This window comes from Humulus lupulus, chromosome 9 (genome assembly GCF_963169125.1).
Source record: "Humulus lupulus chromosome 9, drHumLupu1.1, whole genome shotgun sequence".
Classification (NCBI taxonomy): domain Eukaryota; kingdom Viridiplantae; phylum Streptophyta; class Magnoliopsida; order Rosales; family Cannabaceae; genus Humulus; species Humulus lupulus.
In genome coordinates this window covers 150,816,346-150,829,150 of record NC_084801.1, presented here as the reverse complement: position 1 = coordinate 150,829,150, position 12,805 = coordinate 150,816,346, and positions in this window count along the sequence as shown.

The window sequence follows — 12,805 nt, the reverse complement described above, 5'->3', positions numbered from 1 at the left end:
CGGTCAATATCCGGCAAGAAACACCACTTTCAAATGGAGAAAATACCCACGGCCAAATGCTTTTTTTTCTCTTAAAAACAAAAAAAAAAAAGATTTTTGGACTATATTTCGGTTTATAGGGTAGAAATGTTGCTAGAAATAAAGAAAAAACAAAAAAAAAAGGTTTGGAGAGTCAAAATGGGTGTTGGCTCACGGTGGTTAATGGAGGTTTTGGGGGTTTTTTTTGCACAGAGGGTAGAGAGGGTTTGAGGAAGATGACCGTTCGGGTCTAGGGAAGGGGTTATAAAGCACTTTTAACTTCGGTTTTTTGGTAAAAACCGAAGTAAAAAGTGGACTTTCCACTTCGGTTTTTACCAAAAAACCGAAGTTAAAGGTCCATAAGTGATAAGGCCTTGTGCACTTTTAACTTCGGTTTTTAGGTAAAAACCGAAGTGGAAGGTGCACTTTCTACTTCGGATTTTACCTAAAAACCGAAGTTAAAAGTGCACAAGGGCCGCGTTTGGTTTGGCCAGTTTTTTGCATTTTTACTATCTCTAAACATAATATAAGGGCTTGTGCAAACAAACACGACCCTCTCCACTATGAATTTTTCACTTCGTTTTTTTAAAAAAGCGAAGTAGTATGTAATTTTTTTCAGAGAGCCAATTTGAAAAGCCAAGTAAAAGAGTTTGAAAAGGTTTTTACTTCACTTTTTTTGTATGCTCACTATAAAAACCGAAGTAAAAAACTATATTTCTAGTAGTGAAGGAAGGTTTAGTAATTATATTAATATAAAATTTAATATTATAATAATATATTATATATTATATTAATTTTTATTATAAATTTTGTCATTTATATATAAAAAAACAAAACATGTTATTTTTTTTTTAAACTTAATCTAACTTATATAAATATATAGTCATATTAAATAATAATAAATATTATAAATACATTATATATATATATAAATAACCACTAGGTGGGTTTAGTTTATTTAACATTTGGATAAATCTTTTTTTTTTTTATGCATTTGAGCATTGTTCAAATAGTTATTCATCTCAATTTTTGCAATATTTCAGCATGACATGTCTTGTTTTGTTGTTTTATTATAAGTAATCATGTTTTGATTGAATATATGTATGTATTTAATTATATAGGGCAGATATGCTATTTTTCTTCAAGAACCTTGCTCTAGTACAACTTTGTTGAAAACTAAGATGAATATGGGAGAGACCTTGAAGACTTCGTTGAAAACTTTCTTATTATAGAACTCAACTTGTATCTATGTCTTGATATAAACACTACTACAAAAGTAGGTTTTAACTTCAGTTTTTATACATAGAATTGTTGGGAAATATATAGAAAGCGAAGTTAAAGCTTTTAACGGACTTTTAACTTCGCTTTTTAGTTTACCACTCATAGGAATTAACATATTACTTTAGTTTTAATGAAGATAAGTAGAACGAAGCTTTTAACTTCAGTTTTATTTTTAAAAAAAACCAAAGTTCAAGGGTACCCTTTAACTTCGGTCCTTTCGTAATAACTGAAGTTAAAATGTACTCTTTAACTTCGGTCTTTTCGTAATATATGAAGTTAAAGGGTACCTTTTAATTTCAGTTTTTTTTTTTAAATAAACTGAAGTTAAAGGTCTTTAAAACTATTTTTCACCTGCACGTCTCCTTATTATGAAACGCAAAATAGACCCAAAATCCCCCATTACCACCATGAGAGAGAAAAATGTTTCACATATTTTCCATCATTTTTCTTGTTTTCTTCAAATTTCTTTCATCATTTTAGCTAAAATTCTCATCTAGATCATAGAAATTTGGTTATATTTAGTTTTGAGAGGAAAAAATTGTTCATTTTATAATTAATATTGGTGGTGGTCGAAAATACCCATTGTTTTGGGTTTTTGAATGGATTTTCAACATCCAACACACATTCTTGAGCATTGAAATAGGTATGGATCATTAAATATTTGTTAGAATGTTTTTTTTATATATATTTTGCTTATTATTTCAGATTTATTTTATATTTTTTAATATATTGATAATGTATAGGTTTCTAAGGTGATAGTCTTGATTTTGAGTTGCATTTGACTATTTAAAAATATATGAATCTTCAGAATATGTGTTTACGATAATTTTTTTTATTAATCTAAATTTAATATTATTATATTAATATATTTATAATTTTTTGTTATTTTATAAAATATTATTATTTATGATAATTATTTGGTGTATTAATCAAGTTAATATTTTGTTGTTGAAAAAAAAACAAATTAATATGTTGTTGTTATAAAAAAATATCAAGTTAATATTTTGTTCAAAGAGTCATTTGTATAAATATGTTTTAATGTTTATTTTGTATTAAACATTAAATATGTTTGGTACTAGTTATATATAAACTCAATAATAATTTTAATACTTTATTTTTGTTTAAACTTTTTAGAACGATTATTGTTTTGCCGGTATTTTAGTTTTGAATTGGTGGTTACTAACTTGAAGATTAATTTGAAGGTGAGTAAGTATTTTAGTTTTATTTATTACTATTGCACATATTTATGAATTATAGTTAAATCATTTTGAATTTAGTGCAAATTAAATTTGAAAATTAGTGAAGTAGGTTCTGGAAAAATTGTATGTTGCAGTGGTATTTATGCATGTTGATTGTTGTTTTTCTTTGTATTGAATTAATAGATACTTATGAATTTGAGATATGCTATAGTAGCAGATTAAACTCTGCATAATTTTTTATGGTTTATTGAACATGTTTTTAAATATGTAGTATTTATTCATAGAGTTATAATTTAAACTTTTAGGTTTGGCGATAGGTTTTGAATAGGATATCGGGAATTTGTGTGTTGTGGTGATAACCATAACTAGAGATAAGGTTACTTTGAACTACGAGTCTTCTGGATATCATCAAAATTCAAGGCAAGCATTCAAGATGGAAAATTGATTAACATGAGTTCTATTGTAATTGGAGACTAAGCTTTGCTTTGTGGGATAATGTATTCTTCCAATTTCTGATAAACTTGACATGATTATGCATATTTGCTTTGTGAACTGTTGCAAATTTTAGTTGTAAATTGAATGTCAATAGGTTTAGGTAGTCCTATTTATATGGGAAATTCTGCTAATTTTTTTGAAAAATATTTAATACTTAAGAAATCTCAATATGTCAAATAATTACTTAAGTGAACTTCACATAGTTTTATGAACACTTTAGATGTTTATGTTGCTTAGCTTTTATTTCTGTATAAATGTGTATATATATATACATTGAGTCTATATAGTTTGTAATTTTTATTTTATTTTAAGTTTATTGGAATGTTCAAATATATTTATTAATATTAAAATAATTGTAAATTAGAATTAAAAAATAATTATTAAAATATTATATAAAAAACCAAAATAATAATACAAATAAAATAAATACATTTTTTTATGGAAAAATACATTTAACTTCGGTTTTTACATGATAATTGAAGTTAAAGGGTACCCTTTAACTTTATTTTTTATATAATAACTGAAGTTATAAAGGATATCATTTAACTTCGGTTTTTAGATAGTTTTAACTTCACTCGAAAAAACTTCGGTTAATATCTCCGCGATATCTGAAGAATAGCAAGCGAAAAAACTGAAGTTAAAGTCTATTTTTGTGGTAGTGAAAATGGTGGGACTAGATCTCTATTTATAGGACTCTATGGACATTTCTAGAAACACAATTAAATTATTAGATCTAGTAGATTATTCTAGATAATTCTCATCTACTAACTAACAAATCAGAGTTCTAGAATACTAAAGACTCAACAACCTCTTGTAATGTAGTGCACCAAAATATTTTTTTTAGTTATTAAAATTTTGTGTTTTATTTTATTTAAGTATTAAGGGTGGTGAATTGTTTTATTTAAATGTTGTTTATTTTGTTTAATTGTTGTTTGTTTTATTTAATTGTTTGTTATTTTATTTAATTGTTTGTAGAATTTTTGTGAAATTATTTGTTCTATGTTATTTATTTATTTTTATTTTAAAAATGTGACTATGTGAGATTTGGTTGAATGCACTAAAATGCATGGTAGATAGTGATGTACCCTAGTGATTTAGTGTGTGCTAGTGCATGGTAGCATAGTACGCATGTGTAGATTTTCTACACACTTTATACTTCCTTATATTAGATTTAATTGATTAATTTATAAAAAAAATAATAAAAGGAAGGGAAAACCATGGTGGACGTGTGGCTTAGAGTGGGAAAGGAAGAGGTTTATTTCTATATATTTTATGATTCAAATATATTAAATTTGAGGATAATGGCTATTTTGGGAAAGGAAGTGATCATCTTTTTTTTTCCTACTATTGTTAAAAATAAATAAATATGAATTAAGACAAAATATGGAGATAATAAGAAACTTACCTTTTCTCTTGAGTGAACCATTATGGAGAGAATTAGGTTAAATGGGGAATGCGGTGAAGAGGAGAGCCATTTTGCTTGTGGCTGCTGAATTTTAGGGAGAGAGAGAGAGAGAGGCGTGAAGGAGTGTGAAAGAGAAGAAGAAGGAGGTCTTAGGTATGGTTTTTCTTATGATTCCTTATAGTTTTAAGATTTACGTTTATCTTCCTCATTATCTTAAGTCTTTTTCTATGTTCTTCTTCTTCATGGGTTTCAAAAACCCTAGGGTATTCAAGGGTGATTATCACTTGGGTGTTGATCAAGTTGTGTTCTTGATTTTATAATTAAGAGAGGTATTGAATCTCTACCCCTAATTCTATGGTGTTCTCTTTGGTTCTTGGATTTGTGGATATTTTCAATATGTTGATGCATGGGAGATTGATCTAGGCGTGGGTAGGGGTTTATGGCGTGGGGGCATCCTATGGACGAGAAATGATCAATTAAAATGCCATTTATCTTTTAATAATGTCATGTTTAATGAGACTTTTCAAACTTATCAACGGGACCTGAACTTTTGGTTGTTTTAGAACTTTGCATGAAAACGGATATTTTCTTTTAAAATATTGGCCCCAACTTGCATGTTTTTAGCAAGACCTCACTGGGATTTATATTAAGTGGCTTTTCTCTCATAAACTTATGATTATGTGAATGTTTTACAAAGCATTAGACTAGGGCGTTTTACAAATGGTATCAGAGTCGATCGTCCATGTTTCCAAGGACCCTCCCCATACACGCTAAAGACGGGAAAATCTCACCTCACCGTGTCGTAAGTATTTGTTTATGTGCTATTACTTGTTTCTATTTTACTTAATTTTGTATTAGTTTCATAACTGCAATAGTAAGATGCCTCCTATATTGAAAACAACTAAGAAACAATTGCTTAAGGAGATCCGTGCCATACCCATAGTCCAGCTTGAAGAGGATCCCTATGATTGGCAAATAACGGTTCTAAAAATAGCAAAGGAGGTTTGTGATCGCATTCAAGGAATCATGAACAAAAGGGAAGCCTTGCTATGGCCCATAGAGCAATTTTGGGTGATGAGAGAAGCATTGTAGATGTACTCAGAGGCTCTTCATTAGTTGAATCGATCATAGAATGATGTTGTACCAGAAGAGCAGGAGTTTAGCACCATGGAGTTCATAATTCGTGATTTTCTGGTAAATTATTATTTTAGTCGTAAGGAGCTGGTGTTAGTAAAGACTGATGATGGCAGAATAGAAGAGCGTTTGGAGACGGTGCATGACATGGAAGGAGAATTGGCAGTCGAGGACGTATTGCGAGCTATACCACGTCTGATAGCTAGAATGGAGATAATGGCGAGCGCTCCCGGCAATTTCCATATCCCGGAGAACGTTTTTATTATAGTTCAGGGGATGAGTCCACTGTTGAGGACTAGAGTCCATTACGTAATCGTTGCATGGGGTGCTAATAAACAAGATGGAATAATAATAATTTTCTAAGACCTTAAGGGATTTATGTTTTGGTTAATTAAACACTTTCTGGGATTGTTTAATTTTGAAATAATTTAAACATTTTGAATGCTATGGATATTTTGTTGCAAACTCTAAATGATGTGGTTTGAATATATAATTTTGCAAATATCTATCAAACCAATATGCAATGTTCCTTCCTTATGATTTTCCATTGATTGCCTTAGAACTTCATCATGTCGACTAGAGGAAGAGGAGGAAAGGGAAGAGGAAGAGGCAAAGGAAGGGGTGCCTCCATGAGGTCTGAAACTACGGCCACCCCTGACGTTGAAATTCCATCTGTTCAACCTGCAGCTCCAGCAGCACCATCTATGGACCTGGTAGTAGAGGTAGCAAGGTTAAGAGAACAGTTGAGGCTAAGAGATGAGGAATTAGCACAACCTAGACAAGCATCGCAAACATCCCAAATGCCCCAAATACCTCAAGTACCAGTGGCGCAACCTCAGCCATCAGTACCACCACCTGCACCACTACCAATAACCTATGGGTTCGAACCAGTGTATGAACGCTTCAGGAAACAAGCCCCACCAACTTTTGAGGGAAAAGCTGATCCAATGGTGGCAGAAGATTGATTAAGGTTGGTTGAGGCTATTTTTGGTCATATGGAGTGAGATGACAACCAAAGGGTTTCCTACGCAGAATATTTACTTAAGATGGATGCACGGATTTGGTGGGACGTGACTAAACAGACCAGTGATCCGAATACCATGACTTGGGCAGAGTTTGTCCAGGCTTTCATTAAGATGTATTACAGTCCAGCTATGCTAGCAATTAAGGTTGATGAGTTTATAACTCTGGTACAAGGGAATCTGTTGGTCACTGATAATGCACAGAAGTTTGATCAATTGGCTAAATTTGCTCCAGAAGTGGTGCCAACTGATGCATTGTGAGTCCAGAGGTTTGTAAGGGGACTCAAACTGATGATCGCAAGGGATGTTAGGTTGACCAATGCTGAAGTGGTCATTTATGCAGAGGTACTGGATAGAGCTCTTGAAGCTGAATATTTGGAAGAACGAATATGGAAGGATAATGCCGCCAGAAGAGAGAACAACTGAAACAAGAGTTTCCACGAGGGCAACAAGAGAAAGGCTAATGAAGGGCAGAATAGTGGCGCTGACAAAAGACCCAGACCTCCGCCCACAAATAGCAACAATCACAACTCTCAGAACCATAGCAACCGCAATAATCGCTTCAATGACTGGAACTGTGGGAACCAACAAACCAACCGAGTAGAGCATCCTATCTGTCCTAAATGCTCGAAAAGACACCCAGGAGAGTGCCAGGCCGGAACCAACAAATGTTTCAAGTGCGACCAGGCAGGACATTTAAGAAAGAATTGCCCACAATGGAAGGCAGGATAGAATAACAATAACAATCTGGTGCCAGCTAGAGTTTTCGCCCTAACCTTGAATGAAGCGGACAATAGCAACACAGTAGTTATAGGTCAGTTCCCTATATCTGGTACAATGTGTAGAGTCTTAATTTATTCTGGAGCAACTCATTCTTATGTTTCCATGAATGTGATGGATAGACTGAATATGCCTTATAAGATGTTTTAACATAACCTTAGTACATTGTTGTAATGACCCAACTACTCTAGACTTTTGGACCATTAACGAAAACTAAACATACTAATCCTTAATAAAACTTACATTGTGAAAATACCATAACTTTATTAGGAAACTTGTAAAAATAAGAGTTACTTACATAAATTGTCAAGTAGGATATGGGATTCCATTGTCTTTAAAAACAAAACATAATTTAAAATAAAAAGGAGTTACATAACAAGTGCGGAAAATACATGTAAAACCATAAAAACAAGACTACATCCTCGAAAATCGAACTCTCGACTCCTTGAATCCATTCATCACCGATACACATTCCCCAAGCATCCACGAACCTTACCCGCCACTATAGCTATTTTCCTGCACATATAAACAAAAAGGAATGAGCCTAATGCCCAGCAAGGAAAATCTACCACATAGTTCATATACATAAATTTCATAGAAAACATAAAAACATAACATTACACTTATTTCATACACATACTATAATGGCCATTATTACTTGGGGTCCATAGACTAAACAAGTCATATGCCCATGAGATTAGTGGGGTCCTACTAGCTAAGCAGGTCATATGCCCATAATCTATTTGGGGTCTTGTTAGTCATATGGGTCATATGCCCAAGCCTACAAACATACATATCATAGCACTTATCATAACATAAGAAACATAAGATAACATATAAAACATATAACATATGAATTTCTATCCTATTTTCCTTACCAAAATTACCGGGATAAGAGGACAGAGGTGGGACTTTGGAACACTCCTAAGAATCATTTGAAAAAGAGTATGTATAGAGAAGAAGACAAATGAAAGGAATGGAAGGACTAAACCATTGAGAAGAATACTTACCAAAACCTTTTTGCTCAAGAACTTAGATTTCCTAACCAAAATAAAGATTAAGGTTAGAGGCTGAGTAGAAGACTATGAGAACTTAAAATAAAATAATACCAATGAACTAAGGTGTAGAAATACCTTGAAGACTTGTAGACCAATCTAAACCTCGAACCGAAATACTATGAAACCTTACTTCCCCAAGTGTTTGATAAACTTATGATGATCAAGCTTATGATTTCCCCACCCAAGTGTTTACACTCTCACACTCACCTAGCAACTTGCAGCCTCTGAACTTAGAGTAAAAGGTGAATAATGGCTGGGTACTAGGTCCTATTTATAGAGTTTAGGAATGAAAGGATCTTAATTTAACTTGAATAAAAATAATGGCTTTTTAGGTGAAAATAATTTGAATAATCGTTCAGCAGAGGCTGAAGACTCGTTCAAAAAGGTGTTGGACTTATCAAAAGGTTGAATGGCTGAATGGGAAAAAAATTCAAAAACTTTCAAAATAAGCTGAAGGAGGCGATATATCGCCCCCTGTAGGTGATATATCGCCTGGGCCAGTATGCCCAAGGCAGTCATGCATCGTTTCGTGTTTTCCGTATCTACGTGCTACGATATATCGCCCCCTATAGCTGCGATATATCGGCATTCGCTGATTATTTAAACACGAAATTACACATTTTTAGCTTAATTCAAATTGAGTAAACAGCCTTGACTAAGCCCTTAAACGTATTCAAAGCTGCTGACTGACCTTAGAGCATTCAAACTTTACCCTTATTAAATTTAATCCTCAAAATACTTAATCCTTAATCACCCATTCATAACATGTGCTTAAAACCCTATTGGTTCTTATCTAAACCTTATAGTATAATAAATATTAACCTTAATATCAGCCATATTAATCAGACCTTAGGTTAACATTAATATTCTTAAACTATAGGTTAAACTTAGAAAATCTACAAGTACTACTATGAGTGTCCAAATAATTCCCGGTCTGAACCATAAATCCACAGTCGTAAAGATAATACTATAAATACTATAATACTACTATCTAACTAGCTAAGTAAAGTTCTTGGACTCTACAATTGTTGCCATCAGGAGATATGATGTTGTCAAATAAGTGGTTACCGTTAACACCTGTAACGGTAGAGGGCAGGGAGTGCCCAGCAGATCTCATAGAACTGAGTATACCGGATTATGATGTCATACTCGGTATGGATTGGTTATCCAATCATGGGGCTACGATAGACTGTCGAAAGAAGACTGTAGAGTTCAGGCCAAAGGAAGGAGAGGTCTTTTCCTTTAGCGGCAAAGTAGCGGGCTTTCACACACCCATAATATCTGCACTGAAAGCATGGAATATGATGCAACATGGATGTTCGGCGTTCCTTGCCAGTGTGATGGATATGTCCAAGGAGTCAGAACTAAAGCCAAAAAATGTATGTATTGTTTGTGAGTTCCTGAAGGTGTTTCTCGGGGAATTACCAGGACTACCCCCAGACAGATAAATCGAGTTTGTAATGGAGCTTACACCCTAAACTGCACCAATCTCTAAAGCGCCCTATCGAATGGCGCCGACAGAGTTAAAGGAACTTAAAACCAAGCTACAGGAGTTGTTAGATAAAGGGTTCATAAGACCTAGCCATTCGCCATGGGGAGCACCAGTCCTATTTGTGAAAAAGAAGGATGGGAGTATGAGGATGTGCATTGATTAACGAGAACTCAATAAGGTCGCCATTAAGAATAAATATCATTTGCCTAGGATAGACGACCTTTTTAATCAAATACATGGGGTAGCAGTGTTCTCGAAGATTGATCTGTGATCCGGGTACCATCAGTTGAAAGTGAAAGAGGGAGACATTGCAAAGACGTCTTTCAGAACTCCCTACGGGCACTATTAATTCTTAGTGATGTCTTTTGGACTCACCAACGCCCCAACAACGTTTATGGACATGATGAACATAGTATTTAAGGATTTCTTGGACAAGTTTGTGGTAGTATTCATAGATGATATCCTCATTTACTCGAAGACCAAGGAGGAGCACGAGGAACATTTGAGACTGACTCTGAACAAGTTGCGAGAACATCAGTTGTACGCCAAGTTCTCTAAATGCAAGTTTTGGCTGGAACAGGTAACTTTCTTAGGGCACATAGTGTCTAAGAGTGGGATAGCAGTAGACCCATCAAAGATTGAGGCCATTAGAGACTGGCCCCAGCAAAAGAATGCCTCAGAAGTTCGGAGTTTCTTAGGGTTAGTGGGTTATTATAGGAAGTTTGTCAGGGTTTCTCGAAGATCGCCACCCTGTTGACCAACTTAACCCGCAAACATCAGAAGTTTGCATGGATAGAAAAATGTCCAGAGAGTTTTCAAACCATGAAGGATAAGGTGATTTCTGTGCCTATCCTTTGTGTTCCCACTAAGGGCGGGAAATTTGTGGTGTATTTTGATGCATCAAAAAATGGCTTTGGATGCGTGTTGATGCAAGATGGGAAGGTGGTACCTTATGCTTCCAGACAACTCAAGGATTATGAGCAATGTTATCCCATTCATGACCTTGAATTGGCAGCAGTGGTGTTCGCATTAAAGATATGGAGACAGACATCACATGTACGGAGACAAGTGTGAGATATACACCGACCACAAAAGTCTGAAATACTTTTTCACACAAAAGGAACTGAACAAGAGGCAGGGAAGGTGGTTGGAGTTAGTGAAGGACTACGACTGTGAGATTCTATACCACCCAGGCAAGACCAATGTGGTTGCAGATGCTCTGAGTAGGCGGGGACATGGGAATGTCTAAGCACTACGTACAATGGAGATGCATCTTCAAAAGGAGATCATAAATGCCAGCATTGAAATTGTGACGGGAAGTTTGGCGAACCTCACATTGCAATCCTCCCTATTAGAACAAATTCTAGAAGGACAGAAATTGGATGAAGCCTTAGTGAAACAAGAGGCTTTGGTACAAGAAGGTGGCAACATCGATTTCACAATGTCTAATGGTGGATTGCTGAGATACAAGGATAGGATTTGCGTGCCTGACAATGCTGAAATTAAGGAAAGTATTATGAAAGAAGCGCACACAATGCATTATTCCTCGCACCCAAGGTCCACAAAAATGTACCAAGACCTTAAGGCATTATATTGGTTGCATGGAATGAAGAGGGACATTGTTGAGTTTGTTGGTAGATGTTTGACTTGCCAGTAAGTCAAAGAGAAACACCAGAGGCCAGCAGGGTTGTTTCAACCGCTCTACATTCCTCAATGGAAATGGGAGGATATAATAATGGATTTTGTGGTAGGGTTGCCTAGAACCACCAAGCAGCACGACTCAGTGTGGGTGATAGTAGATAGACTCACTAAGTCTTCCCATTTTCTGCAAGACCACATACTCGGCGGATCAATATGCTGATTTGTATGTTAGTGAGATAGTGAGATTTCATGGGGTGCCAAAGTCAATAATTTCTAATCGTGGGTCATTTTTCACATCGAACTTTTGGAAAGGGCTACAAAGAGCTATGGGATCAAGACTAAATATTCCACATACTAGGCATACCAATTCAAAACATGTACAATTCACAAATAATAACCAGGGCTAACGCCCTCAGGCTGCTCCCTCTGTTATCCGCTGCTCTTGGCTACCAATGGCCAATCTGCGCCCTGTGCGCTAATATCATGTACGACACTCTTAGGCCGCTTTTACATGTCCCATGGTGTAATACCAACATTGACATGATAAAATTCTCCGGAACACTTAGTCCCATCGTAATTATACAACCGGGTGCAGTTTTCTTACCTTTCAATTCAATAGCTTTGATCCCTCGACTCCTTGAGCACGATCCCCCTTGAGCCCTAGCGTTCACCTAATCACAATCATGGCTAAGGTCATTATCAATCCCCAAGTTCAAAACCTAGCCCCGGGGCCAATCCCGAGCCCCCCGGGATGTCCTAGTTCCACCAAACAAGGTGGTGGAATCAAACCCCAAACCCTAGGTCAAAAACCCTTGCAAATAACCCTAAAATCCCCTTCAGAAGGCAGGGTAGCGCTACATCGCTCTTGGGAGGGCGCTACAGTGCTACAGACAGAAGCCAGATTCCCCTCAGCATTATGGCCTAGCGCTACAGCGCCCAAAGGCTAGCGCTGTAGCGCTAGTCACAGACAGCCCAGCATCAAAATTTCTCTTCTGCGATTTTCTCGAACCAACCTCAACCAAACCTCTTCCAACTCTTACCCAAACTTAAAAACAACCTCATGAACACACTCCACTCATCTGAAGCACCCCAAATACCTAAAACCCAAGCACATACATCCACCAACTCAGATTTCACCGTAGCCACTCCTAAGCTCTAAAACTCAGTAAAAACCAGCTGATCATCAAAGTTTAGAGTTTAGATCTTATACCTTTGATAGAATTCGACTACAAGCTGCCTCTAGACTCCTTTGACTTGCTCCTCCTCAGCCTTAAGTCTGA